The following is a 24,952-nucleotide window of genomic DNA, read 5'->3' on the forward strand; positions in this document are numbered from 1 at the left end:
ATATCTCAGTGTAGTTTTAATTTGCATTTCTCTTAATACTTTCACTTGTTTAAGGGCTATTGTTATATCATTTTGTGTATGTGAATTGTCTGTTATATCTTTGGCACATTTTTCTACAGAGAAAAATCTTCAAGAATTCTTTTAAGATTAAAAAAATTTTTTAATATTTTTTTCTTTCTGTTTTTATTCTTTATATATTAGGGATATCTCATTTTATTATTGCTGTGTAGCAGCTACCTCCTCTGTGCCAGGCAACATACAAGGGACTAGGAATCCTACACCTCGATGATCATAGTTTAGAATGAGAGAAGAATTTGACACAATGTCCTAAGAGTTATAATAGAGACATGAAAAGGGTGGGAGGAACTTCTGTGCCTGATGAATCCAGGAAGGCTTCACAGAGGAGGTGAACTTTAGAAAACTATCAAGGAGGAACTTCTGTGCCTGATGAATCCAGGAAGGCTTCACAGAGGAGGTGAACTTTAGAAAACTATCAAAACTCCAAAACCTAGAAGGGCAAACAGACACAGGTGGGGAAAGACTGGGGGAGAGGAGGGCATGGCCCAGGCTCCAGGGCCCTTTCCAGCACCTTCTTACCCCCTAGGCTTGGAGGGTGAGCTCAGACCCCTCCCACCCAGCCCTCTTCCTGGGCCATCCCAGTGTCCTTCCATGAGTCATAGTTCTGCCAGCTGCCACAGCTACTCTCGTGTACCCAAGTTGGTTACACTAGTTGGGGCGGGGCGGGGGGTGGAATTTTGTTCTTTACCTCTTTAGACCCAACTGCTCAGCTGTTTCAGGCACAATTGGCCTTGCTGCCTTGTTTGTGGGCCTGAAGACATCTGTGTGTGTGTGTGTGTGTGTGTGTGTGTGAGAGAGAGATGGGGGGGGGCACATGCCCAGGAACACCCATGAGGAGTGTAATCTATTACCCAGAGGTCATGTTTCCTCCACATGCCTACAACCTGTGGGTTTGTAGCTAAAATTAGGACTCGCCTTCCCTCTGCCACCTGAGACTCCCGCCATCCCAAGCTGGGGAGGGTTCACATTCCTGTCTCCCCCGCCTCTCCACCCAGGAAAGGGAGGGGACTCATGGATTCGCTGGGCAGGGAGGGACAGTCTATCAGAGGCTTGACCTGAAGTGGTCAGGGAAGGCTTGCAGGCAGTCACGGGGTCTGAACTAGACTGTGAAAGACAAGTGGGATTTAGAGAAGCTGGAGAGGCAGTGGGAAGTGTGAACAACCCGAGGAAAAGACCTGGATCCAGCGCCCAGCACAGAGTGCACAGCGAGGAAGGTCCATGGGAGCTATGGAGATGGAAGGTGAGACAGACAGCAGCAGGTGCAAGCTGCTAACGCTGGGAGGGCAGGTGGCCTGCGGTTATAAACTGACCTGAGATGTGGAGGGGCTTGAACACAATAGAAATCCATTTCTCCCTCTCTCTCTCATCTCCTCTTGGTCCCACTGCCTTCTCCCTCTGTCTCCTCTGCATAGGACACCTTTCTAGCAGATTTCGTATTTTTTACACATGTACCTTCTTGTTTGGGCCCCATATAATTTTAATGACTGCAAATGGGTTGTGTTACGGATCTCCCTCTCCGACTTTTTTCTCTCGGCTCTGTTTTGAGCTCCTCCGTTTGGCTATCTGTACATCAAACCTGTTACTCGTGGCTGCCGCGTGCAGGGAGGCATCACACACATCTGAGGATAGAACAGGGAGCCTGGTGGCCAGCACACAGGACCTGTGAGCGCCCAGCGGCGGGGTGGGCGCGGGAAGTTATCTGAAAGGGCGCAGCCCGGAGGCCCTTGGACATCAGACTTGTCTCATCTAATCTCCAGGAGGGTGCAGCTCCTTAGCCGCGTTACCAAATGGCTGCTGTGGCTGCCGTGTGTCCAAGTCCATCGAATTAAGCTTGGATTGATTTCAGAGGTGTTGGCCTTCTGACCCCAGGGTGTGGGGCAGAGAAGGCCTGGCGCTGGGTCCACGTCCAAGCAACCAGGAGGGCCTCACAGGCCAGGAGCTGCCCGGCAGGGTGGGCATCGAAGAAGGCCATGCCTCAGTCCCTACTGCCCACCTGCCAAGGACCCAACAGGAGTAGGGGACAGAGTACTGATCAAGTGCTGACTCTGCCCTCCCTGACTGGCTCCAGGAGGGGAGGGCGCAGAGTGGGCCTCATGGCTGAGGAGACCTTCCCTTGTAGAACTCGCTTCCTCAGCCCTAGGGGCCCCCAGAGGCACCACGGGGAGGGTACCAATCCCCCAGTCCCTCCCCAGTCTGAGCACTTGAGTGAGAGCATTTGAAGAAAGGGTTCTGCTGCCATCTGAAAATCACTCCAAGGCATCGCCTGGTCTTAGATGAAATGCATCTGGTCCTCGACACCTTCATGAAATGAGTTTAAGCCCCGTTCCTCCTGAGCGGGCACTTTGGTAGTGTGCAGACCTGAGCACCTGGGGGATCAGGGCTGCCAGACAAGAGGGAAAAGGGGAGAAGGGGACGCCTGTGAAGAACCGCCTCCTTCACCGTTCCCACCGCCCCTCACCCCCCAGCCCAGGTCCCTTCTCTGGCTCCAGTCTTCCCACCTGTTCCGGCCGACAAGGGAAGACTGTCTGGGGGCTCTCCCCACTCCTGGGACAGCCCCCAGCTGCCCACAGAAGGGATGGCAATGGATGACACAGAGAATCATCCCCCAAACCCGTCTCCCCAGCTTCAGACAGGAGGGTGGTCCCAGCAGAGCTGAAAGGAGAGTCCAGCTGGACTGGATTTCAGGATGAGCCTCTGGCCTTTGGCATCTTGCCTCCTGCCTCCTCGGTGTGAAGGAGGGAGAAGAGCCCGCCACTTACACCTTTCTCTTCACCCGTGGCTGATGTCAACGAAGGAAATTTATGTTAGCGAGGCTAACATTTTTGAGCGGTATGTGTCTAATTCTTTAGGTGCTAAGTGCTTTATGTCCATTATCACATTTAAGGTAAGGTGCTTCGATTATTTCCATTTTTTAGATAAGCAGGCAAATTCCAAGGTCAAGCGACTTGCCAGGGTCAAATGGCTAGCGAGGAGGTGGGTCAGCCGTTCACCCCAGGCGGCCTGGCTTTCAGCTCTACTCCATGCTCCTCTAGGGGCGGGTGGCTCCATTCAGTGGTGAGCAGGTCTGGGCCCCCCCGCAGGCTCCCAGTTACTCCCATGAGCCCCTCAGGCCATGGTTCTCATCCTGAAAGTGGGTGGGTATCAGATTTGCCTGCGAACTTTTCCAAAATGTCCCTGTCCTCTCCCTTCTCCGGCTTGTATCAGGATAGGCTTGCGTGAGGTGCACAGCACATAAGTGGCAAAAGCTCCCCCGGTGATTCCAGTGCTGTCCCTGCCGGTCCCCAGGCCTGCCGCCCGGGGACCTGTGCCCATCAGGCCCCTGGGAGAAGCAGCCTCAATCCCATCTCATGTTTTGAAGGAGCCCCAAGGCTGCTGCGGCTTCTTGCACCTTTCCCATAGACCAGAGGTTCTGCCCATTTCCAAGCCAGGCAGAAGTGTGCAGACGTGACCACATAATCACACATGCCCAGCACCAAGAAGCATGGGGCAGGGGGTGCAGAGAAAGAGGATTCAGCCTGCAGAGATTTAACTTCTGGCCCCCATGCCTAGCCCAGCGCTCCCCTCACCTCACCAAGCCCAGCCCATAGCATGGACTGGAGTTATTCCACCTACTTGTGCGTAAATGTGAACATTTCCATAATTAAAAATTGGGTTTTATTCTGAATGGTTTGCAGTAAGGATCAGATGAAATACTGGATGTCATGTGCTTTGCCTGTGCAGGCGTGAGGCCTGACGGCCAGATTATCTGGCTCATCTCTTAATTCTCCCTGGAGGAGTGTCTGGTGGAAGCTCAGGGCAACAGCCCTCACTGGGAGGAAAGACACGGAGGCCCAACGAGAGTCACAAAGTCATGCATCTGTGGGGCAGGGACAGAGGGGCCTGAAGCTTACACAGGGTGGTTATTTTGTTAGTTTGTACGTTTGTTTTGGTTGAAGGGGGGGCTCTGTAAGAAAAAGAATACAAAATAACAAAAACACAATTAAAATGAGTACAAACCTGAAAATTTATCTAGAATGAGGGAAAAAGCATACTAAATTACAAATATTAAAAAGCCAAGAGGGGCATCCCTGGCGGTCCAGTGGTTAAGACTCCATGTTTCCACTGCAGGGGACATGGGTTCGATCCCTGGTTGGGGAACTAAGATCCCCCATGCCGCATGGTGCAGCCAAAAAAGAAAAAGGAAAAAAAAGCCAAGAAATACCACAAATATCACAAAATCCAGAAAAATAACATAACATTTTAATTAATTTCCAGCCCAATCCACCTCTATTGTACTTCTTTTTTTTTTTTTTTTTTTTTTTTTTTAATTTATTTGGCTGCGCCGGGTCTTAGTTGCGGCACGCAAGATCTTTAGTTGCAGCATGTATGCAGGATCTAGTTCCCTGACCAGGGATCGAACCCGGGTCCCGCTGCGTTGGGAGTGAAGAGTCTTAACCACTGGACCACCAGGGAAGTCTCTCTACTGTACCTTTATCTTTTTTTGGCTGTATACTCCTTGAATACCTCTTCCTGAGACAATTCTGTAACTGTTTTGTTTTCCACAGAGAAAATGGAAAGATAGCCTAGTCTCTCCTCTAACGTGGCTGATCCAAACTTGTTTTTTGATTATGCATAGCTTAGAAAATGTTCACATTCACAAATTATTATTGGTATTGTCATGTAAATGTTGGGATTGTTGCTAAATTTGGGGAAAACCTCTATCAGCTTCTTTTGTATGTAAACTATAGGAATTCAGGGCATTTCAAGTTTTCTTGCTCAAATCAGCCAAAAAATTAAACACAAAAAATCTGATGAATTCTATTTCATGTGATTCCCATTTTGAAAAGGGGTGTGTATTATGTTAAAAAAAAATCATTATTCATGAAACTTGTTAAAGATGGTAAGGAAGACTTTATTCAAGGGGGGCTGGCTACTACAATGGGGTTGACACACTCATTGTGATACAATCTCTGGCCCTGCACCTTTCACAGCGAGCCATAGGAATATTCCCAGTAGCCATTTCTACACCAGCATGACTAGCAGTAAGCTAACTACAGTCAGTCCTCCATATTCTCAGGCTCCACATCCTCAAATTGAACCAACTGCTGATCAAAATATTTGAAAAAATTTCCAGAAAGTTCCAAAAAGCAAAACTTGAATTTGCCACACACCCAGCAACTATTTAAATATATTTTATTCACAACTATTTACATAGCATTTAAATTGTATTGGGTATTATAAGTGATCTGGAGATGATTTAAAATATATGGGAGGGTGTTCGTAGGTTATATGCAATTACTACACCATTTTATGTAAGAGATTTGAGCATCCCCACGGATACAGAGGGATGACTGTATACATGAAGTGACTGCAAGCCCTTCTTCCGCCACATTCTCATTTACTTGCCACATGTTTGTTGAGTGCCTGCTGTGCACTCTGCCCTGTTCAAAGTGCTGAAAAAGACCCTTAGTGCAACTGCAAGGCAAGCAAAGACTATCTCTAAGTATCACTAGAATTTTGATTCTCACCACCCCAACTCCTGAGACTCAGAACATCTCACCTAGATTTGCAGGGACCATCTAATAGGACATTTTATCCCCATGTTATCTTCTAGTGTGTCCTGCATTCAGCTCTCAAAGGACCTAATTGCGTCAGGCACATAGCACAGTGTCTGGCATACAGATAGGGCTTAATAAATGATACTCGACTGAATGAATGAATCAGCAAATGAGTGTCACTCCCTTAAGGACTCCATAAGGCTTCCTACTGTGATAATGCTTTTCTGTGAGTTTTGCAGTTTCAGATACTGTATTCTGTCCTCTCATCCCCACAAATAGGCTGTTATCTGTCCAATTATCAGTCCTAGTTTGGCCCAGCAAATAATCATTTGCTGACCTTGTCATTGCCATTGTAGTGACCATCAAACCTAAACAGTCTTCCTGACTTTCAAGGCCTTCTACAATCAACCCCGCCCTAAATATTTATCTAGACTCTTACCTCTTACCTCCTCCCTAGTTTACTGTTTCAGTAAAGAAAGTAGCCTCGGACTTCCCTGGCAGTCCAATGGTTAAGACTCTGTGCTACCAAAGTGAGGGGCACAGGTTTGATCCCTGGTCAGGGAACTAAGATCTCACATGCTGCACGGTGCAGCCAAAAAATTAAGAAAAAAGAAAAAAGAAAGTAGCCTCACACATGTAAGAGACACATTTACTGTACTTTAACATGACATTGACTGTATTTTAAACAGGTCAATTGTAGAAAAGTTGGGAAAGCCAAAACAAACCAAAGCACAGTACAAACATTAATGTTCATTTTCTTGCCATCTCTTTTCAACGAACACATGCTTAACTTTCTTCTTTCAACGAAGTTGAGAGCACAGCATTTTGCAACATGCTCTCTTCTCTCAGTGATAACACATTTCCTTCTGCCTCCATGTCTTCACCTCTAGACACACAAATCTGAGAGGTGAAAGGGACCAGAGCAGGGCAAGGGGTCTTCGTTAACGTTCAGAGAAGAGAGTGCCTAAAAACCAGCTTCCGCTTAAATACTCCCGATGAGCGGGAACCTCTCCCTCCCAAGGCAGCCCGTCCACTGGGGGGCGCTTCTTTGACAGCGCTTTCATTCTTGGTGAGCAGAGATGGGCTTCTGGGAGCCTCTGTGTTCTAGTTCTGCTCTCTGGAACACTACAGGAGAGCCCACACGTTCTTCCTGTTAGCCTGTCCACACTTCAAAGACTGATACAGCATGAACCCTTTTCTAGGTTCAACAATCCTGAGCTCTCCTCATCTTAGGTATCCCCTGAATTCCCATTCTCACCGTCATTCTTCTTAGTCATACTATTAAACTATGCCATTCAGGGAAATTACAGGTATCTTTTAGGTACATCTTCCTGATCTTCTATAATTTCCAGATTCTCTACCATGAGCTTATATTATCCCATTAGAAAAAAACATTTAACATAAAATGTGATTTCTCTGCTGTTCTGCTATTATTTTTTGCTCCTAATTAGCTGAATCCTGAAGTGCCACAATGACTCTACTGTGTCCTCCCTCCCACCACGTGTTCCTCTGGCTCTTCAGTGGCCGGACCAGAGCCCCGTGGCTGCCACCGGGGACAGAGCTCCAGGTTGACAGCCATCCACTGGTCCAGCTCTTGGGGCAAAACTGTTCATACTGTTACAGACCTCACCTCACTCTGCCTCACCTTGCTCACGTGTCTCTCTCATGTCCACACGGACAGCAAGGGAAGCTTCACTCAGTGCTTGCCAAGATAACCTTTGCTTTTCCTAACATGCTAACAATGAATATGTTGAATGATTGAAAAAAAATCCTTTGGTAATGGGGATTTGGGTTTGACATGATTTAATGAATTAATTCTGGAATGAGTATGGTTCTCTGTAAAGTGCTCCCAGACCATCTGTTTAATAATTCTAGAATGCTGTTGAGTGACATTAAGCTTATGTCCCAGGAACCACATTATTCTCTTTTTGAAAATCAGGACATTTTGCTCCCTCTGGCTTGTCAGTCCTTCTTCTCTTCTCCAACCCATCCTACAAGTCCTGCCTCTTCAGGCCATTCAGGATCATTCAGTGGATTCGCCCTTTCCTGAACTCCTGTAGTGACTCATAACCAGAAGGAAACAGCAGCAATAGCAATAGCTACCACTTGTTAGAGCTTGTTCTGTGCCATACACTTGGCTAAAAGACTTTACATTCTTTATCATGTGTATCAATTAATCACTGTATCATACTTTTGAATATATATAATGAAACTTTTAATCACCTGAATAACAGGTGCTATTATCACCCCCATTTAGCAGATGAGGAAACTGAGATTTAGAGAAGTTTAGGTTCCTGTGTTGCTCAGTATCCCTTAGCTGGTGAACAAGCTCAGGTTTGTCTGGGTCCAAAGTCTGAGCTCTCACTTCCTATCCCCCAGGTATTAGCATCTGTGTTACACAATTTAGCTCTTCACTTTGTACCATTCTCTTATTGTTTCTGGAACTTTGGTCTTAATATTTCTGGCACCTCCTGGGCAGCACCTAACATGGCCTTAGGCACAGTCAGTGGGTCCTTAGCAGCTAACTGGTCTTTCTTGAACACTGCCCCTGGTTCTGTCCCTGGCTGGGAGCTGGCAGCATCCATCACCTCCATGGCCAGCAGCTGGGAGAAGTTGCCTCGGAGGGGGCTGGGCAGGGATGCACCAAGGGCCCAGATGTCTCCACCTCTCACTTCAGGATGAAGAAGGGACCACATCACAGAAACCAGAGGGATGTGCCCAGCCCCCTAAGACCCTAGGAGGATGACACTCTCAAGTTTCCGCCTTCTGTCTCTCCCACTGAGCCTCTAAGGGCCCGAGGCCTCAGCTGACAATTCTGATAATCTAATTCTCAACAAGGCCTTCCTGGCCAGTAACTGAATTCTGTTTCCAGTGTTTTCCTCTCAACCCAATCAGGGGGCCTTACCCGCACATCTGCTCGGCAAAACACTGGGCCAGTCTTGGTGGGAGAGGCAGAGGCGTGCAGACCCTCCTCAGACTCCAGGTGCCTCTGTTTCAGGTGCCACAGGTGCAGGCCTGACAACAGGACTGAGTGGCACATCTGGGACGCTGTCCTTTTCAGGACAGTCTCTGTGCTTAGGAGGGCTTCGAGGACGCAAGCCCTGGAGTGTGTCTGTGGAGGAGGATGGACTGAAGGCAGGATTCTGAGAGGGAGGAGAGGGGGAGGCATGGGCCGCGGCCTGGGGGTGGGAACATGCATGACACATTCAGTGACAAGAAGTCAACCCGCCTGGATGGGCCTTCACGGCCTTCAGCCAAGGAATGACTCTAAGATGCCCAAACCGTTGTCAGGAAGTATGTGTGTGGTGGGGTGGAGAGGCAGGGGGCCACGGTGTCAAAAGGCCCACTCTGACCATGCCTATCTCCAGCCCTCCGTCTACAGAACAAAGAGGAAGCCTAGTGGTAGGGCTGGGTGTAGGGGGTTCCCCAACTCTGCACACGGACCACCCAGTTCGTCAAGCCCAGAAATGGGCCATTTCCTCACCTCCAAGTCCTGCCTATTTCACCATCTTGACAGGTCTTCTATCATCCCTCTGGCAGGCGGGCTACCGTCACGTCTGATCTGTGTGGTGGCGACGAGCCCCCTCCCTGACCACTCTCCTCCAGGCATGTTGTTCTCTAGCACATTCTCCACACACATCTCCACACGCCTCCCCTGCACTGACACTCTCCAGTGGCTTCCCAGGGCCTTCAGGTCAAGAGCATGGTGATAGCGCCTTCTGTGGCTTTGTTCTCCCATCTCTCCAGTGTCACATCTTGTCACACTAAGCTCCCAAGATATGGGGTCGCTGTGAGGATTAAGCACATACAAGAAACATCACTTCGTACTGTTGGGATGACTTGCCTGAGGTCACGCTAGCCAGTAAGTGCGCAGTGTGATTCACACCCAGATGGCTTGTCTCCAGAGCCCAGCTTCTTCAAACTAGATTACGGTCCCTTTGGAAACTTCTATGGGCACCAGGAACCCCCATCAGCCCTCCATCCCAAGTTTACACACAAGCCCCCACTGCATTTAAGGCTTCTGCCTACGTGGCACCCCCTCCAGGAAGCTTTCTCAGATGCCCCACCCCATAGGTTTGGCTGGGGGCAGTGGTTGCCCTGCTTTGCTACACATTGGAATCACCTGGGAATCTTTTTTAAAACTACTGATGCCTGACTCCCACTCCCAGATGTGATCAGATTGGTTCTGGGTGCCCCCAAGATGACTCTAAGGTGCAGCCAAGTCAGCTAACTACTGGCAGTCCTTCTCAAATTGGAATATGCACCAGCATTGCCAGGAGGGCTTATTAAACAGATAGCCAGGCCCACCCCCGCTTTCTGATTCCATATACCTGGGTAAAGGCCTGAGAATGTGCATTTCTAACAAGTTCCTGAGCTCTGCTGCTGCCCCGGGATCACGCTTGGAGAGGCCCTAAGCTAAGGAGTCCTCCAGATACCCACGTGTTCCCAGAGTGCTCAGTGCTCATCACCACCTCTGCACCCATCACATCTGTTGTCATCGTCTGTGTGCTTCTTGGCCACCGTGGCCAGGCCAGGAGCTTTCTACTCCATTATCTTCAGTGACAGGTGTCAACACATGTTAAATCAATGAACCCACGAGACACCGGGCAAGCTTTGACTGGCACTCTGCAGCCATCCTTGTTTCTGAGTGGGAAAGGAGCTGTTATTATAACCAGTGCTGTCTTTTACTGAGCACAGAGGGGTGGAGTAAGTCATTCAGGCCACAGATGGAGAAAAGGGCAGAGCTGGGATCACACGTGGCAGCCCCAGGCCCACACTTTCAACGGCTGTACCGAGGGGTCCTTTCCTAGGTGACCCCTAATCTCCCCACCCCATGCTGTCCCCACTCCCCCATCTTAGATTCCCAGTGAGTTTCAGAGTATTGGTCTCCATCGATTGGTAGGTGTGAGTGGTATTTTTCAACTGATCTAATCCAGGACAGAACTGAACAAACTAGATCAGAATGCACCCAGGTAGTAAGAGTAAGTATTGTTTAGCAAAATACACGTGTGCGCAGACCTATGCTGGGTCGTGAGGTAAAATGCATGTCTTACTGTGGATCATGGTCCAAACAGTCTACAAAACCCTTTCTTAGAGGCAGAGTCTCCGTCAAATCTCCGTCTGCGGCTCTCAGCCCGAGAAGAGCTAGGCCGGCCCCTGCTGGGCACTGCCAGTATTGCACCAGGAGCCTCCACCTCCGTGAGGTTGGGGGTGGCCTGGCCTTGACTTGGTGAGTAGGTGTGGAAAGCAGCGCCTATTGCCTCATGGGAGTTCAAAATACAAAAAAAAATTTTCAATAAAAAATTTAATGAAATGTTATCAGTCCCATACTGTCTTCCCTGTGCTCTGACCGCTCTCATCTCCCCAGGGAGAGCGGAAGCTCTTGGGGGCACGCTGAGATCTTGCGTCCCACCCGAGAGGAAGTTGTCTAGGGTCACGAAACACTTAGCTAATAATTCTGAGCACCCAGGCAAGAAATGGATTGCAAAAAGCAGAGGGAGACGTGGCATCTAGAACATATTAAGTAGCTGCTATGAGGCAGATAGTCATAGATCCTATTTCATCAAGTCTTTGTTCCTCCCTTATTATCCTCACTTTACAGACAAGAACACCGAGGCTTAAGATCACGAGGCTGATGAGGAACAAGTTCCAGAAGCTGGGCCTGCTGACTTCTAGGCCAGCACTCTGGAGACAGAGGAGGAAGTCAAGGTAATTGGGACCCTTTTCCCAGCCGGGCCTCTTCTTCGCCTCTAGCTTTGCTCCTGCACTGTCGCTGGAGGAGCTGATACCTTACAAGGTGACACAATAGTCTTGAAGAATGGGGCTTTCCTGGTTTAGAGTGAGTCACTGTCGTGGGTTTGGGCATAAATCTTAGCGGTCCCCAAACCCTCTAAGACTGAGTCTGCAGTCTTACAGAAAGCACATTTTCACAATTTTAAGCCATAACCATTTTCTGCTGGAGGATGAATCTAAAAGAAGCATTCTTGTCTACCGTGCACCAGGATGATCTGAGCTACGCCTGCTTGGGAGCTCAGGAGGGCTGAGTATACAGGGCGAGAAGGATTTGGAGATGAGGGCAATTTTCAGGAGACAGATGAGGAGCAGGGAAGGGAAGAGGAAGCGCAAGGTGCTTACCAAATGGCGCAGGTGTGGGCACTGCAAGAACCCAGACGCAGCCACACGCCCAAATGTTTGGTGTGGGGTGATTTCTGTAGAATGAGAGAAGGAGTTCATGTTCAAGCTTAAATCCATGGCAGAACAGGGCGTGCACATACAGACACAGGAACCAAGAGACAGAGGTGACCCCCAAAACCTAAAACCCAAGTCCGTAAACATCTTGAAGGGAACTTGGGATTTCCACAGGCACTCCACAGAGGACGGGCTCAGCTGACATCCTGGGGGAACCTAAGTATCCTCAATAGCCTTGTGCTCACCTCTGAAAAGTACCAGGCAAGAAAACAGACAAACACCCCAAGGAGACTTTTTTTTTTTTGGCTGCACCATGCGGCTTACGGGATCTTAGTTCCCTAGCAGGGATCAAACCTGTGCCCCCTGCAGTGGAAGCACGGCGTCCTAACCACTGGACTGCCAGGGAATTCCCCAAGGAGACTTTCGGGAGAGCAGAGCAATACAAATCGCAATGCACTAAATGACCGTATATAATCAATCAACAAGTAGTTATTCATAGCCTGTTACCCCACTACCTCTCCCCTGCAGATGGCCCTTTCCAAATCCCTTCTTGTTCTTTATCATCAGCATCTACAGGGTGTTTGTCTTTCCAATATCTTCTTATAGCTCTTCCTCCACTCTATAGCTCCTTGTGGCTCATCCCAACACCCCTTCCTTTTGTTCATCTCAAATCTCCTGGAAAGAGTCTGTCCTTGTCTTCACTAACTGCCTTCCAGTCCTCCTTCCCTGACTCCAGACTGACCTCTGCCCCCATATCGCTGATGAAACTACATTAGTAAATGTCCTTGTTGCTAAACTAAATAGACAATTATCAGTTCCTACCTCTCCTGTCCCTCTGTAGCACTGACCTGCTGGCCCTTCTGGCTCTAGGAAGCTCTGGCTTTCACAGCACTGCTCTCTCCTGGTTTTCTTCCTACCACAGCTCCTTTGCAATCTTCTTAGAACAGTTTCCTAACCTCAGCACTACTGACATTTGGGGCTGGACCATTCTTTGTGTGCAGATCTGACCTACGCATTGCAGGATGTTTAGCAGCATCCCTGGCCTCTGCTCACTAGATGCCAGTAGTAGCATCGATCTCCCATCCCCCACCCCAACATTGCGGACAACTAAAAATGACCTCAGGTGTTGTCAAACGGCCCCTGGATGAGAACCACTGCCCTAGAAGGGTGCCTTTCTTCCACTGGCCTCTTACTTTTTTTTTTTTTTTTTTTTGGAGGAAGGGAGGGGTGGCTGTGGTTTTTATCTGCCACCGTATGCTAATATGTAAGTCTACATCTCCAAAAGTCATACAGCCTCTGCCTGATGCCTATTTCCACTGGATGTCTCTACAGCATGTCAAGTTCAGAGTGAACTCAGCCTCTTCCTCCCTATCTTAGTTTAGATTTCTCCCAGAAGCAGAGTCTGAGATAAGCACTCAGGTGCAGGCAGTTTAATTAGGAGGTGGTCTCATGAAACAGGAGGGAGGAATGGAGGAGGGAGAGCAAAGGAGGAAAAGCCAATACAAGGTCCAACATCAAAGTCACTGCTGTGAGCAGTGGGGGCTCAGTTCCACTGGGCTCTCCTAAGAAGCATGCGGAATGCCTCCCAGAATTGTCTAACCGCCACCGCAAAAAATGTGAGGCTGGGCATTTGTCCCCCACCTAGGGCAGGTGAGGAAGGAGCATCCCCCCACTGGCTCCCATCCTCCACGACAGAGGGTTGTTCCAAGGCCATTAGCTCCCCCAACTTCTGGGCTGTGTTTGAGCTATGCAAGCCAAACAGACCTCTGTGGCTTTGAAGAAGGCTCTAGAATAGATATCAGAATGGTGCACTCATGTGCTTAAATTGGGGGTGCTGTCAGCATGAGTCTAAGCTCACGAACTATCACGGCTGCAGCTAAAATCAGAGACTGATGAAGGGGATGCGATGCAGGGCACCCCAAATAGTCTATTCCATCTGCCCTCTGCACCAGTCGGATCCACTTATGCCCCCACATTAAGTCTATTCAGTCACTGAGGCCTCAAGGTAGTGGCCAGCCATAATTGTTCCAATGAAAATGCTTTGTGCAGGAGAGTTAGTGGGACAAGTTACAACCCAACTCACAGCTGCAGCAGACGCTGCTGATCATTATCTTCCTTCTCCACTACCTATTCCAGATTTTCCTCATTGTCAGCTGGTCTAGGTTGCTTGCCTGATGGGGTGACTCAGATCTACATCCCTGAGAGGGCTGAGACCTCAATGGACTTGGCCTTGTCAGGCCATAGTTGTTGCAAGGGCCTATTCTTCTGATGTCGCCCGGCATGGAAGCCCTGAGTTCTAGACATATTCCTGAGTGAATCTCCTGAGTTCCAGACATTCTCTCACCTGGTACAAGTGGACCACTGAGAGTGATGGGGAGAGGGACCAATTCTACACCCACCTTTGATTCCTGGACCTGTGTATGCTAGCAACCGGGGACACAGTGCCATAGATCAGCTCTATTCTGGGTGACAGCACCTAACCCTAGTGTCATCCTTGAGCTGGGACATTAGCTGAGTTTTTTACAAACCATTCCATCATCCTATTAGGTCCACGGCTTCCAACGATTTGGTATATACCAGACCTGTGGATTCTGTGATCACGTACCCGTTGTCACACTTCCTTTGCTGTAAGATGGGGCTCTTAGTCAGATGTGATGTTATGAGGCAACATATGTAAATAAATCAGGTACTTTGTGAACCCTCAGATGAACGCTAGAATAGGTATCAATCCCAGGAAGGTGGATTCGCTGCTCTTTCCAAGGTGGAAGGGGCCAAGTAGCTGGCTGGTCAAGGACCCAGGGCCTGTGTCTGTGCTGACAGACCAGTCAGCAATGGCAGTGACCAGAGCCACCTTGAGAGGGAGCTCACGCTGTTGGGCCCATGCCTCGCCTCCATGCCTCGCCACGGCTACCCTATTCGTGGGCTCATCGTGCAAGCCCCGGCTGACTGAGGACAAGGCTGACCTCCACAGGGCATCATGCTGTTCAGCACCTCCTCTGTGCTGGGTGTTCTCTGACAAACATTAGCAGTAACATAATAAAGACCCACACGCTTTGTGCCCACTCCCATAGGATCACTCACATGCCGCTTCCCCAGACCTCCTTGTCTCTCTTCTCTTTTTCCTTTCAGGCCTGACCGACCAACCAAGCCCTTTGTCACTGCTCAAAACACATATCCTTATGGAATACAGACTTCTCGTTCTAGACCACACTGATGGACAGGTATACTTCTAGAAGTTCTGCCCACTGCGAGAGGTTCCACTAACCACTGTCCTTCAGGGCTACCCTGACTGGGGCTTTAGTGAAACCAGCAGTCTGTTTTTGGCTAACACCAACACATTGAACCAGGCCTGGGATCTTTCTTCCTCCAGCAGCTGGTCACAAGAAAATGCTTGGTGTGAACTGTGGGAGAGTCATCTGTACAACAGGGGGGTTGCCTTAGAGGTCTGAGGAAGAAGCCTGTGCAGCTAGCCTATTTGTGCAGCTTACCTGTGCCCCTTGGCCTTCTGCCCAGTCCTAGATGCACTACTTCCACCTAAGATTGGACTGCATTGGGCCTGCCTGGATTCATAATGTGAATGGTACAAGACCCAGCTCATGATGGGCAGCTGATGTTTTGGTCACTTGATGTTGCACGGTCAGGGCCCAAGAGCAAGCTGGGAGCTGCTTTTCAAATGGTGAATAGCTCGCTGCTGCAGAAGGCATAGCCTTGCTCCAAAGCCTGTAGGATCCATAATACACCCCTCCTACGGGGCTTGCCAGAGACTCGGCACTGTGCTCTAATCCACCAGGAGTGCCTCTAGCACCACTGGATTTGCTGTATCATAATGGTCCAAGCAGCAACGCAGCTTGCATTGTAGCCTGGGTTTGCTGCAGAGCCCTTCCTTGCTCTAAGTCGTTCAATGAATGGGCGGGCACGGTACTTCCAAATATGGTATGTATTGTGTCCCAAAGCCAAAGAGGTCCACCAAGTGCTATGTCTCCTTCTTGAGGCAGAGAGTACAAAGTGCAGTAACCTGTCCTCATCTTAGAGGTCTATGACATGGGACACCCAAAAACCTCTGCTACATTCTCCACACCTGATCCCTTTTCTGCATTTCCTACTCAGTGGAAGTAATAACCTGGGAGCCTCTCTTCCTGACTCCTCCTTCCTCACTCACATGCTGAGTACCCCCAACACTCTGTAACCAAGTCCTCCAGAGTCAACCTCTTAAATTGATTTTTTCATTCTGACCTCTCCTCCCTTTTCTCCTTCCCACCACCTGATACAGCCTTGTTCTCTTATCTGTTCAATTCCTGCGGAAGCTTCCTAATCATATTCCCCACTTCCAATTCCATTCTCCTCTAATTCACTCCCCATTTTACTGCCAGGAAGAGCTGCTCTTATTCCTCCCCTCCATACAATACTTTAGTGTTCCCATCATTCCAGAGGTACACCTCCATTGCATGTATGTGTTTAGATGTTCATTTTCTGCCTCAAAATGCAGGCTTTTACAGAGTAATATACATGTTCTTTTAGCGGAGACCAACAGCTAGAGCATCTGTGAGATGTTAGTGAGGCATTCAAGGCCCTTTGCCTCGCGGCTCCCAACTATATCTCCAGCTTATTCCCCACCATACACCCCCTTTCCCCCAAAATGCAGTTCCTCTATGAGCCATGCTTTCTCACTTCCATGCTTTGCCTGAGCTTTGGAACAGCACCCACCCACACCCTCCACCTTCTACCTCCCCTGACCTCATAGTTCCTACCCATCCTGCAAACTTAGCTCACCATCACCTTCTGCAGGAGCTCTTTCTCCATTTGTTCACTCCACTCCAAAGCTGGTTCAGGGAGCCTTCTTTTTGTTCCCACTGCATTGAGCTCTGTCTCAGCACTTGTCAGGCTTTGTGACAATGGTTTGTTACACCAGACAAAGTTACTTGAGGGTGAAGACTGACTTCCAGTCACCTTTATGTCCCTGGAGTCTGGCCCAGTGCCTAGCAAATAGCAAGTATTTTGTATTTGCTGAACCAGTGAAATCTGCATCGTACAGAGGCAGCAAACTGGCAGCCTGCAGGCTAAATCAGGCCTGCAGGCTAAATCAGGCCTGCAGACAAGTTTTATTTGGCCCACACAGTCCCTGGCTGAGCTAGATCAAATAGGATTGATTTAGGTTACAGGGCTGGTGAGACTGATGACACAAAATTGGCCTCTATTCTCTTCAGTTGACTGTCTAGCCAACCAGAGAGATGAGCTCAGGCAATGCACGACACCAAGGATGGGAAGTGACCACAGCTCCCTGAGGTATCCTCTGTCCCTCACAACAGAGATGCACCTGGAGCTCGGAAGTCTCAGCAGCCTCTACAAAATAAGGGTCAGTGCACTGGACCACCCCGGGCTTGTCACATTTTATCCCATTCCTGAAGGACGGAGGGGAGTACTCCTGTACCAAGTTGTATTCAAGCTGTATACTCAGGAGGTCCGACCATGGCCACACAAGACTGTCTATAAATCAGAAATTTCACATATACGTTTTTAAAATCCAGATGTCTTCTCTTAAAAAATCCACAGATCTGGCAACATCAAGCCTGTATCCTCTCATGACAAGTCACAGCTTTCCGCTTTGGACAAAGCATATGCTCTCTCCAGTGTGCCACAGTCCCCCACTTGTCTGGCCCAATGTGCTAACTTCCATTACAGCCTTGCTTCCACAGTCATTTGGGTCTAAAACTTCTAAAGTGCTTTGAATCATCCTATACTACTCTATTACCTTATTTCATTGCCCCACCCCACCACAGTGGTAGGCCTGCAAGTGGCAGGCCCTTCAGAGGTGAAGAAGTTGAGATCCAGAGAGGAGGATGACCTTGGTAGGTCACACAGCTTGTTAGCAGTTAAGGCAGACCTTGGGACATTTTATTTTTCACCACCCCATGCCAGTTATCACATAAACAAACTGCTGATTGCTTTCTCTGAAGTATTTCACTTCTGAAAAAAATGCTGTTAAGGGTTTAACGTTGCTGCTGTAAGATTGTTAGTAGCCTACAGACAAGTTTAATTTGGTCTACATGCTTCCCGGCTGAGCTAGCCAAACAATGTTGACTGGTGCAAAGCTGGTGAGACTGATGGATGGCGTCGACTGATGGCCCCCATTCATTTACTCCTTATGACAATCCCATAAGGCGGGTACTCTCATCCCCATTTTATGAGTTAGGAACTCGAGGCACAGACAGGTTAGGTGAATGCAAGACTGACTCTCTGACAGTATACACTACTTTGGTTCTATCAGTTGTTAAAATAATGCCACATTTCCAATCACAGTTGGCAAAGAGCCCCTGCCCAGAGCTGCCTGGAGTGCCCTTCCCACCGCCCTGGTCGCTTCCCAGGGTCTGCAGTCTAGCGATGAGAGGGTAAATCCTGTACCTGCCACAGGAGCTTGTGCCAGCCCTACTTCCAGTGCTAATTCTGATTGGTTGGTGCCTGTGCTGAAGAGTTTGCATATTTCACCGCTGAGTGAAAGGTTCACATTTTCAATGGTATACAGTTTTAATGTCACAACAAACGAATGGACTCTGCCAAGAGCCCAAAGAGCTAATCAGTAGAATTCAGCCATCTACTTTGGGAAGTGGAAAATTACCAACTTGATGTAAGAGGAGAGGTACTACCCAGCACTGCATAAAACGAAGGTCCTAACATGTTTCCTGCCCCAGCACCCCTGAAGGACACCACAAACTCTCAGCAGTGACAGTGACTCTCAGGAGCTGGCAACCAAGAGAGAGCGTGGAAGTAGTTCCAGCAGAGTCTCCCAGGGGGCAGGGGCATGTCCAGCGAGACACTGCCCCCACTCTAACCCCATGTGACTCACCGCTCAAACGATGCAGTCAGGGCCACTCTAGCAGGATGTCAGCTATCAGAAATGGTCTCTCAGGGTGGCTGTAAACTTTCTGGGCAAAAACCAGGGGCAGGTCCCGGGAGCTCACAGGAAATGGTCCTGACCTTGCCTTGAGGGCAAGCACTTACATTTCAGTGGGGAACGGTTGGTTTCTTTCTGAAAAATCTTCACCCTCAGCAAGCCACACCTCTCTCCACGGAGGGTAGATCCCCTCCTAAAGTTGCATCTCAGGGTCAGGGCAGGCCACACCCAGTGAGAAAGTTGGTCATGCCTGGCTTCAATTACCGTCATGTTGGTCTCCTGAATCCCTTTTCATAGCTGGGTTGAAACTTCCTCATTATGCCCCAACTATCTAAATCCATTTTCTGCACCGTGTGGCACCCATTCATGCCACGGTATTAGCAGCTTAAAGCATGGTACCCTGAGGTAATTGGTAATTTTTTTTTAGTAACAGCTTTAGTTAGATGTAATTCACATACCATAAAATTCACCCTTGTAAAATGTGTAATTCAGAGTGCTGCGCCATCACCACTATGGAATTTTAGAATATTTTCTTCACCCCCAGAAGAAACCTCTTACCCATTAGCAATCACTCCCTCCTTTCATCTCCCCCCAGCCCCTGGCAATCATTATTCTTTGTTCCTATAGATTTGTTTATTCTGGACATTTTCTATAAACGAAAGAATATGTGGTGGTCTTTTGTAACTGGCTTTTTTCATTTAACATGTTTTCAAGATTCATCCATGCTGTAGCATAAAGCATCATCAGCTGATAAGACATCTGGGTTGTTGCCTCCTTTTGGTATTATGAATAATGCTGCTATAAACATTTGTGTACAAGTTTTTGTGTGGACGTATGTTTTCGTTTCTTTTGGGTGTATACCTAGGGATAGAATGGTTGAGTCACACGGAAACTCTATGTTTAACCATTTGAGGAACAAATCATTTTCCGAAGCGGCTGGACCATTCCCACCAGCAATGTATGAAGCTTCTGATTTCTCTACTTCCTTACCAACAGTTGCCGTTATTTGACTTTTTGATTCTAGTTATCCTGGTAGGTGTGAAGTGATATCTCATTGTGGTTTGGATTTGCATTTCCCTGATGACTAATGATGTTGAGCATCTTCTCATGTGTTATTGACCAATTGTGTATCTTCCTTGGAGACATGTCTACTCAGATTTTTTTTAATTGGGTTTTTTGTCTTTTATTATTGAATTGAAAGAGTTTTATATATTCTAGATACAAGTCTCTTATCAGATATAGGATTTACAAATATTTTGTCCCAATTCCACAGGTTATCATTTTACTTTCTTGATGGTATCCTTTGAAGCACAAAATTAATTTTGTTAAAGCCCAATTTATCAAATTTATTTTTTGTTGTTGCTTATGGTGACATATCCAAAAAGTATTGAGGGCATCTAAAAGGAATCAGCTTCAGATCTTACTCATTTCCACTAATATCATCTGGAACGTCATAAAGAGCTTTTATTCCTTCTGCTTGAGACAGAGAACAATTTTTATTATGAAATATTTAAGATATACATAAAGGTACAAATAATAACATACATCTGTGTCCCCACTACCCAGCTTAAGAAATTTTGCCAGTAAAGTTGAAGTCCCCGTGTCCCCTCCTTACCTCCCTCTCCAGAGGCAAACATTACTCTGAATTTGGTGTTTATTGTTCTCATGCATTTCTTTATACTCTTATTATGTGTGTATCAATTTTTTACCAATATGTAGTATTGTTTTGTCTTTTTGAACTTCATATAAATGGCATCATGTAGTACAGATTGTGCAACTTGCTTTTTTTCCACTCCACAGTGTTGAGGTTTATCCATGTTGATATAACTAATATAAGTGTATAAATATTGCTCTAGTTCATTAATTTTCACAGTGGCTACACCTTCTATAAACACAATGTTTATCCATCCTATAGATGAACATCCATGTTGAAATAGCCAAAAACTGGGGAAAAATGACACTAAACATTTCTGAGCACGTAAACCAGTTTCTCTAGAACCAGGGCTTTCCATATCTTTTTACTGCAACCCACAGTAAAAATAAATAAAATACATTTTATATCTTGACCCTATGCACACATACATATGTTTGTGTGTAGATGTTTATCAGTATATAACAAAAGTTTCATGTAACAATATTGTCTCCTGTTATTTCTATGTTGTTAATATTTCCTTAAATAAACAAAAGATGGTTTACAGACACTGAACTGATTTCATGACTTCCCTACCTAGGCTACCACCACAGTTTAAAAGTTGCTCACGGGTATCATCCCAGATAGTGTAACTGCTGGGTCATGGGTGTCTTAGTCAGCTCCGGCTGCCACAACAAAATACTACAGAGTAGATGGCTTAAACAACAGGCTTTTTTTTTTTTTTTTCCTCACAGTTCTGGAGGCTGCAAGTCCAAGATCAGGGCGCCAGCATGGTCTGATTTGGATGAGAGCCCTCTTTCTGGCTTGCAGACAGCTGCCTTCTTACTGTGTCTTACATGTAAGGCTGAGGTCTCCTCCTCCTCTAATAAGAGCGCTAACCCCATCATGGGGGCTCTGCCCTTAGGATCTCTTAATTACCTCCCAAGGGCCTTACCTCCAAATAACATCACACTGGGGAGCAGAGTTTCAACATATGAATGGGAGGGAGGGGAGACCCAAACCTTCAGTCCATAGCTTGAGGTATACACATATTCAGCTTTTTACTAGACAATTCCACTGTTTTCCAAAATAATTGTAGCAAATTATGCTCATACAAGAAGACAAGTGAATTGCCATTGTCCTGCCTCCTTATTGTATTTAAATGTATTCCTATCTGATTCTGCCTATGTGAAATGGTGTCCTGTAATGTAAGTTTGCATTTCCATAATTAGTAGTGAGCCTGAGCATCTTTTTTATGTTTACTGACCATCCACATTTTCCTGTTCCATAAACTATGAGACAGGGAATCTATCTACGGGAAAAGTTTCCAAGGCCATTCCTGAGTTGAGTTGAGAGGCATATGCAGGTGTGTGGCTCTGATGTTTAAATCTGTGACCACTTGCCCAAGAAAAAAGGGAACCAATCAAACATTACCTTCTCAGGAAGGCTTCTTCCAATTCTTCTCAGGCCAGAACAAAGTAGAATCAGCAGCAATAACAATGAAGGAAAAAACAGGTGGAAAAAAGAGGTTTTGTTTTTCTTAAAGCTAAAAAGTCCTAATTTGGACCATAGAAAAAATCTACTCTTGCTAAGTCGAGCTATGTAAATCTGGATATGTTATTCTTCTGTTCTCAGTCTTCCAATCTGCAAAATCAGGATAACAATCTGTACCACTTCTTACCCCCATGTGAAAATTTTGAAATACATATTCTTTTAAAACTTTGAAAATAAAGAATTTGTAGAAATTCAAGGTTTTGTGGGCGTTAGTCATCCAACGCCTTCCAAAAGCTTAAGTGAGATGATAGAACTGTAGTCCTTTAAACAGCTTTCTGGAGTGAGCCACTCTCCTCAATTCCTGCCTGAAAAGCGACGGCTCTGCAGAACAATGAATTATTCCCTAAAATAACACAGTCCTGTCTTTCAGTCTCGGAAAATAAATCTTAGAAATTCTCCATTTTAAGGCATAGAAATCAAATCCCTTAGCGGTCAGATAGTCTTTCTCTGGAGTCTCCTCCTCTCTGGTTCAGGCTTCTTTTTTTTTTTTTTTTTCCTTTTTTTTTTTTTCTTTTTTTTTTTTCTCTAGATGTCTCACTGCATGGTTTGTCTCCTCAGTCATTGTCCACAGGACTCTGAGAAGCTGTAGGAATATGCAGGCGCGGACTCGAGGCCCGGCTTCATCTCCAACGTTGTGGAAAGGGACTGTACATCATGGGGCAGAGCCCTATGCTCCCCTACGCCACCAGGACAGAGCCCGGGGAGTGACCTCCCGGGGTATCCACGTTGGAATGGTTCAGGCTTTTTAAACATCAGTCCCTCTACCCTCTGGTCTGATTTCCCTCCTGTTGCAGATGCCAAGATCCATCCTAAAGTCACACTTGCCTGCTTTAGACTCAAGCACAAGAGTGAGGGCTCAGTGGTCCACAACACTTCACCCTCCCACTCTTAGGACAGAGCAGCCATGGAAAGGAAACAAATGACTCCTTCGAGGTGTCAATTATCAAAGCACAAAGGAAAAAACTGGTACCAAATAGTTTCCTTTACCAAAGAATAAGAAGTTAGGTCAACAGAATTTACAACCAAGAGGTGTTCCCACCCTGAAGGCCAGGATCTATGAGCAGATCACACAAGCTGCTGCCGCCACCTTCTTTCTGAGGGTTGACTTCACTGCCAGCACTCACTCTCATCCTTTACTAACATCCACCTACCAAATGGGATCTCAAGGCTTGGCAGAAAGGAAAGAAAGAAATGGTGAATCCTCATCACACAAAGGGATCCTTGCCTAAAGCCATCTCCACCTAGAAGGCATGCTACCCGCAAAGTAGTGCAACGGCAGTGGAACTGAGCCAACAGTGTCACAGCCTCTGTTGGGCTAATGGATGCTCTTTCCACATCACTATCATGTTCATGACCATCACCCGCATCTTTTTCTGAGCACATTGCTCCTTCCAATATTTGACACTGCCTTCTTTTGCTCCAGGCATATTCTCCCAGCCAAAGCTCCACTGTATAGCCCAGGAACTTCTCTAATTCTGTAAATCAGTGCTCTCAAACACTGAGTCAAGAAAGTAAAGAAAATCATAACTACCAGTGACCTAGGAGGATCACTGCACATAGATCAGCAATATGGTTAAAACAAAACCTAAACCTAGAAGAAATTCACCTTACTTCAATTGCAAAATTGGAGCTGAAGAGATGTTTATATATTTTGTAAAGATTTATGTAATTTTTCTGTTTGGACTAAAGTTATAAATAGCTGTCATCTACTGTGAAAAACATACAAACAAGGGAAGGCAAGGCCAAAAGCCAGCAAAGAATAGAAAGAGGAAGCCAGAATGAGATTAAGTACTAGCCACAGATTATTTTACTTACTCATGCTTTGTCTATTCTTCAAAAGCAGCATCCAAGGGCAAAAGGGTTCAAAAACAAGACCCTAAGTAAAAAATTTTCTTCTAGAGCCCAAGAAAAGAAGTTTCTCATAGGCACTAACATGTCTAGGTCTCAGATACAAAGTAACATAAAAGAACCATTTCCAAAAACTAAAAACACTTCCTAACTGTTAACAGTGTACTTCCTAATTGTTAACAGATCTCTGTCCAGTGCAGGTAGGACTAAAAATTTGATGAACATAAAGAGATCCAGGAGTGAGTATTTTAATAAACACAGGCTTTACTCTGTCTGGTTCCTCATTCTCCTTTACATGAAGTAAGTTACAAAAGTCATGAGATGTTAATGCAGTAGTTCCTGTCATTTTGATAACCAAATAAAAAACCTGAAAATAGAACCAAATTAGGAGGAAAGTTCTTTGGGCTATTTTTGAAACACCCTGTATTTGCTTCAACCACGAGCAAAGTGCACACAGTCACAGCATCTTACCCTGGCACGTTGGTCTCTGGGAAGTAACTGTCAGCTGAGTTTTGTTCCCAGGAGCAAAGCGGCCTGCCTAGCACTAGGGAGCCTTTCGCCAGCTTTGAAATCTCACTGGTTCTAACTGGAAAGGGAAGTGGGGGCTACAGGAAAGCTAATGCAAAACTCTTTTTATCTAAATCTAACACACCAAAGGCCACCTGCAAAACATTCTAGGAGTAGGATACAGCTGTTGCTTGGAAAAAATCAGGCAACTTTAACAATAAGATCTGATAACAAAATATAATTCACTTTCACATCCAAAAGCTAACTTGGGAGCTGCTCCAGGCACCATCTAATTAACTGAAGCAGATAGAAAAAAAAAATCCTCAGAAATTATCTTTGTTTAAATACACTCTATTTTATTTTGTCTTAAAATAGTTTAACCTTTATGCTACAGACTTATTTCAAAAAACAGAAAATCTTATCTTGCACCAAAAAATATATATATAACACTCTGTTTTATTATTTTTTTTTCTCCAAAGACCATTAAATACTAAATGGAAACAAAAACTAAATAATGAATGTAAAGAAGAACCAAATTTTGTTTTAAAAACTAGAGTCACACATTTTAAAACATTAATTCTAAGCAATGATTTGTCGTCACTGCATCAAGTCCACGCTCACACTCCAGCAACAGCAGATCTGTTAACCACCAAGTGCATTGGTTCCTAGCCATACAATGGCTAACATTTCATTTTCACGGTAAGAGGAGCAAAAGGCTTC

At 46.5% G+C, this 24,952-nt stretch overlaps 3 long non-coding RNA genes across 3 annotated transcripts in view; 2 read left to right on the forward strand and 1 right to left on the reverse strand.

Annotated features, from left to right (window-relative positions):
- Positions 1 to 24,952, forward strand: part of LOC309639455 — a 177,860-nt gene that overhangs the window by 25,959 nt on the left and 126,949 nt on the right. The gene's annotated exons all lie outside the window — the stretch shown is intronic.
- On the forward strand, positions 1,304 to 23,866 carry LOC309639439. Its single transcript, XR_014251643.1, has 3 exons — positions 1,304 to 1,318; positions 11,218 to 22,350; positions 22,618 to 23,866. It is a non-coding gene; the product is annotated as an uncharacterized lncRNA (long non-coding RNA).
- On the reverse strand, positions 6,253 to 10,790 carry LOC309639447. The gene is made up of 2 exons (XR_014251653.1): positions 9,100 to 10,790; positions 6,253 to 8,758 (listed from the first exon to the last, which is right to left on the reverse strand). It is a non-coding gene; the product is annotated as an uncharacterized lncRNA (long non-coding RNA).

This window comes from Balaenoptera physalus, assembly GCF_965194825.1.
Source record: "Balaenoptera physalus genome assembly, chromosome: 12".
NCBI classification, from domain to species: Eukaryota; Metazoa; Chordata; class Mammalia; order Artiodactyla; family Balaenopteridae; genus Balaenoptera; species Balaenoptera physalus.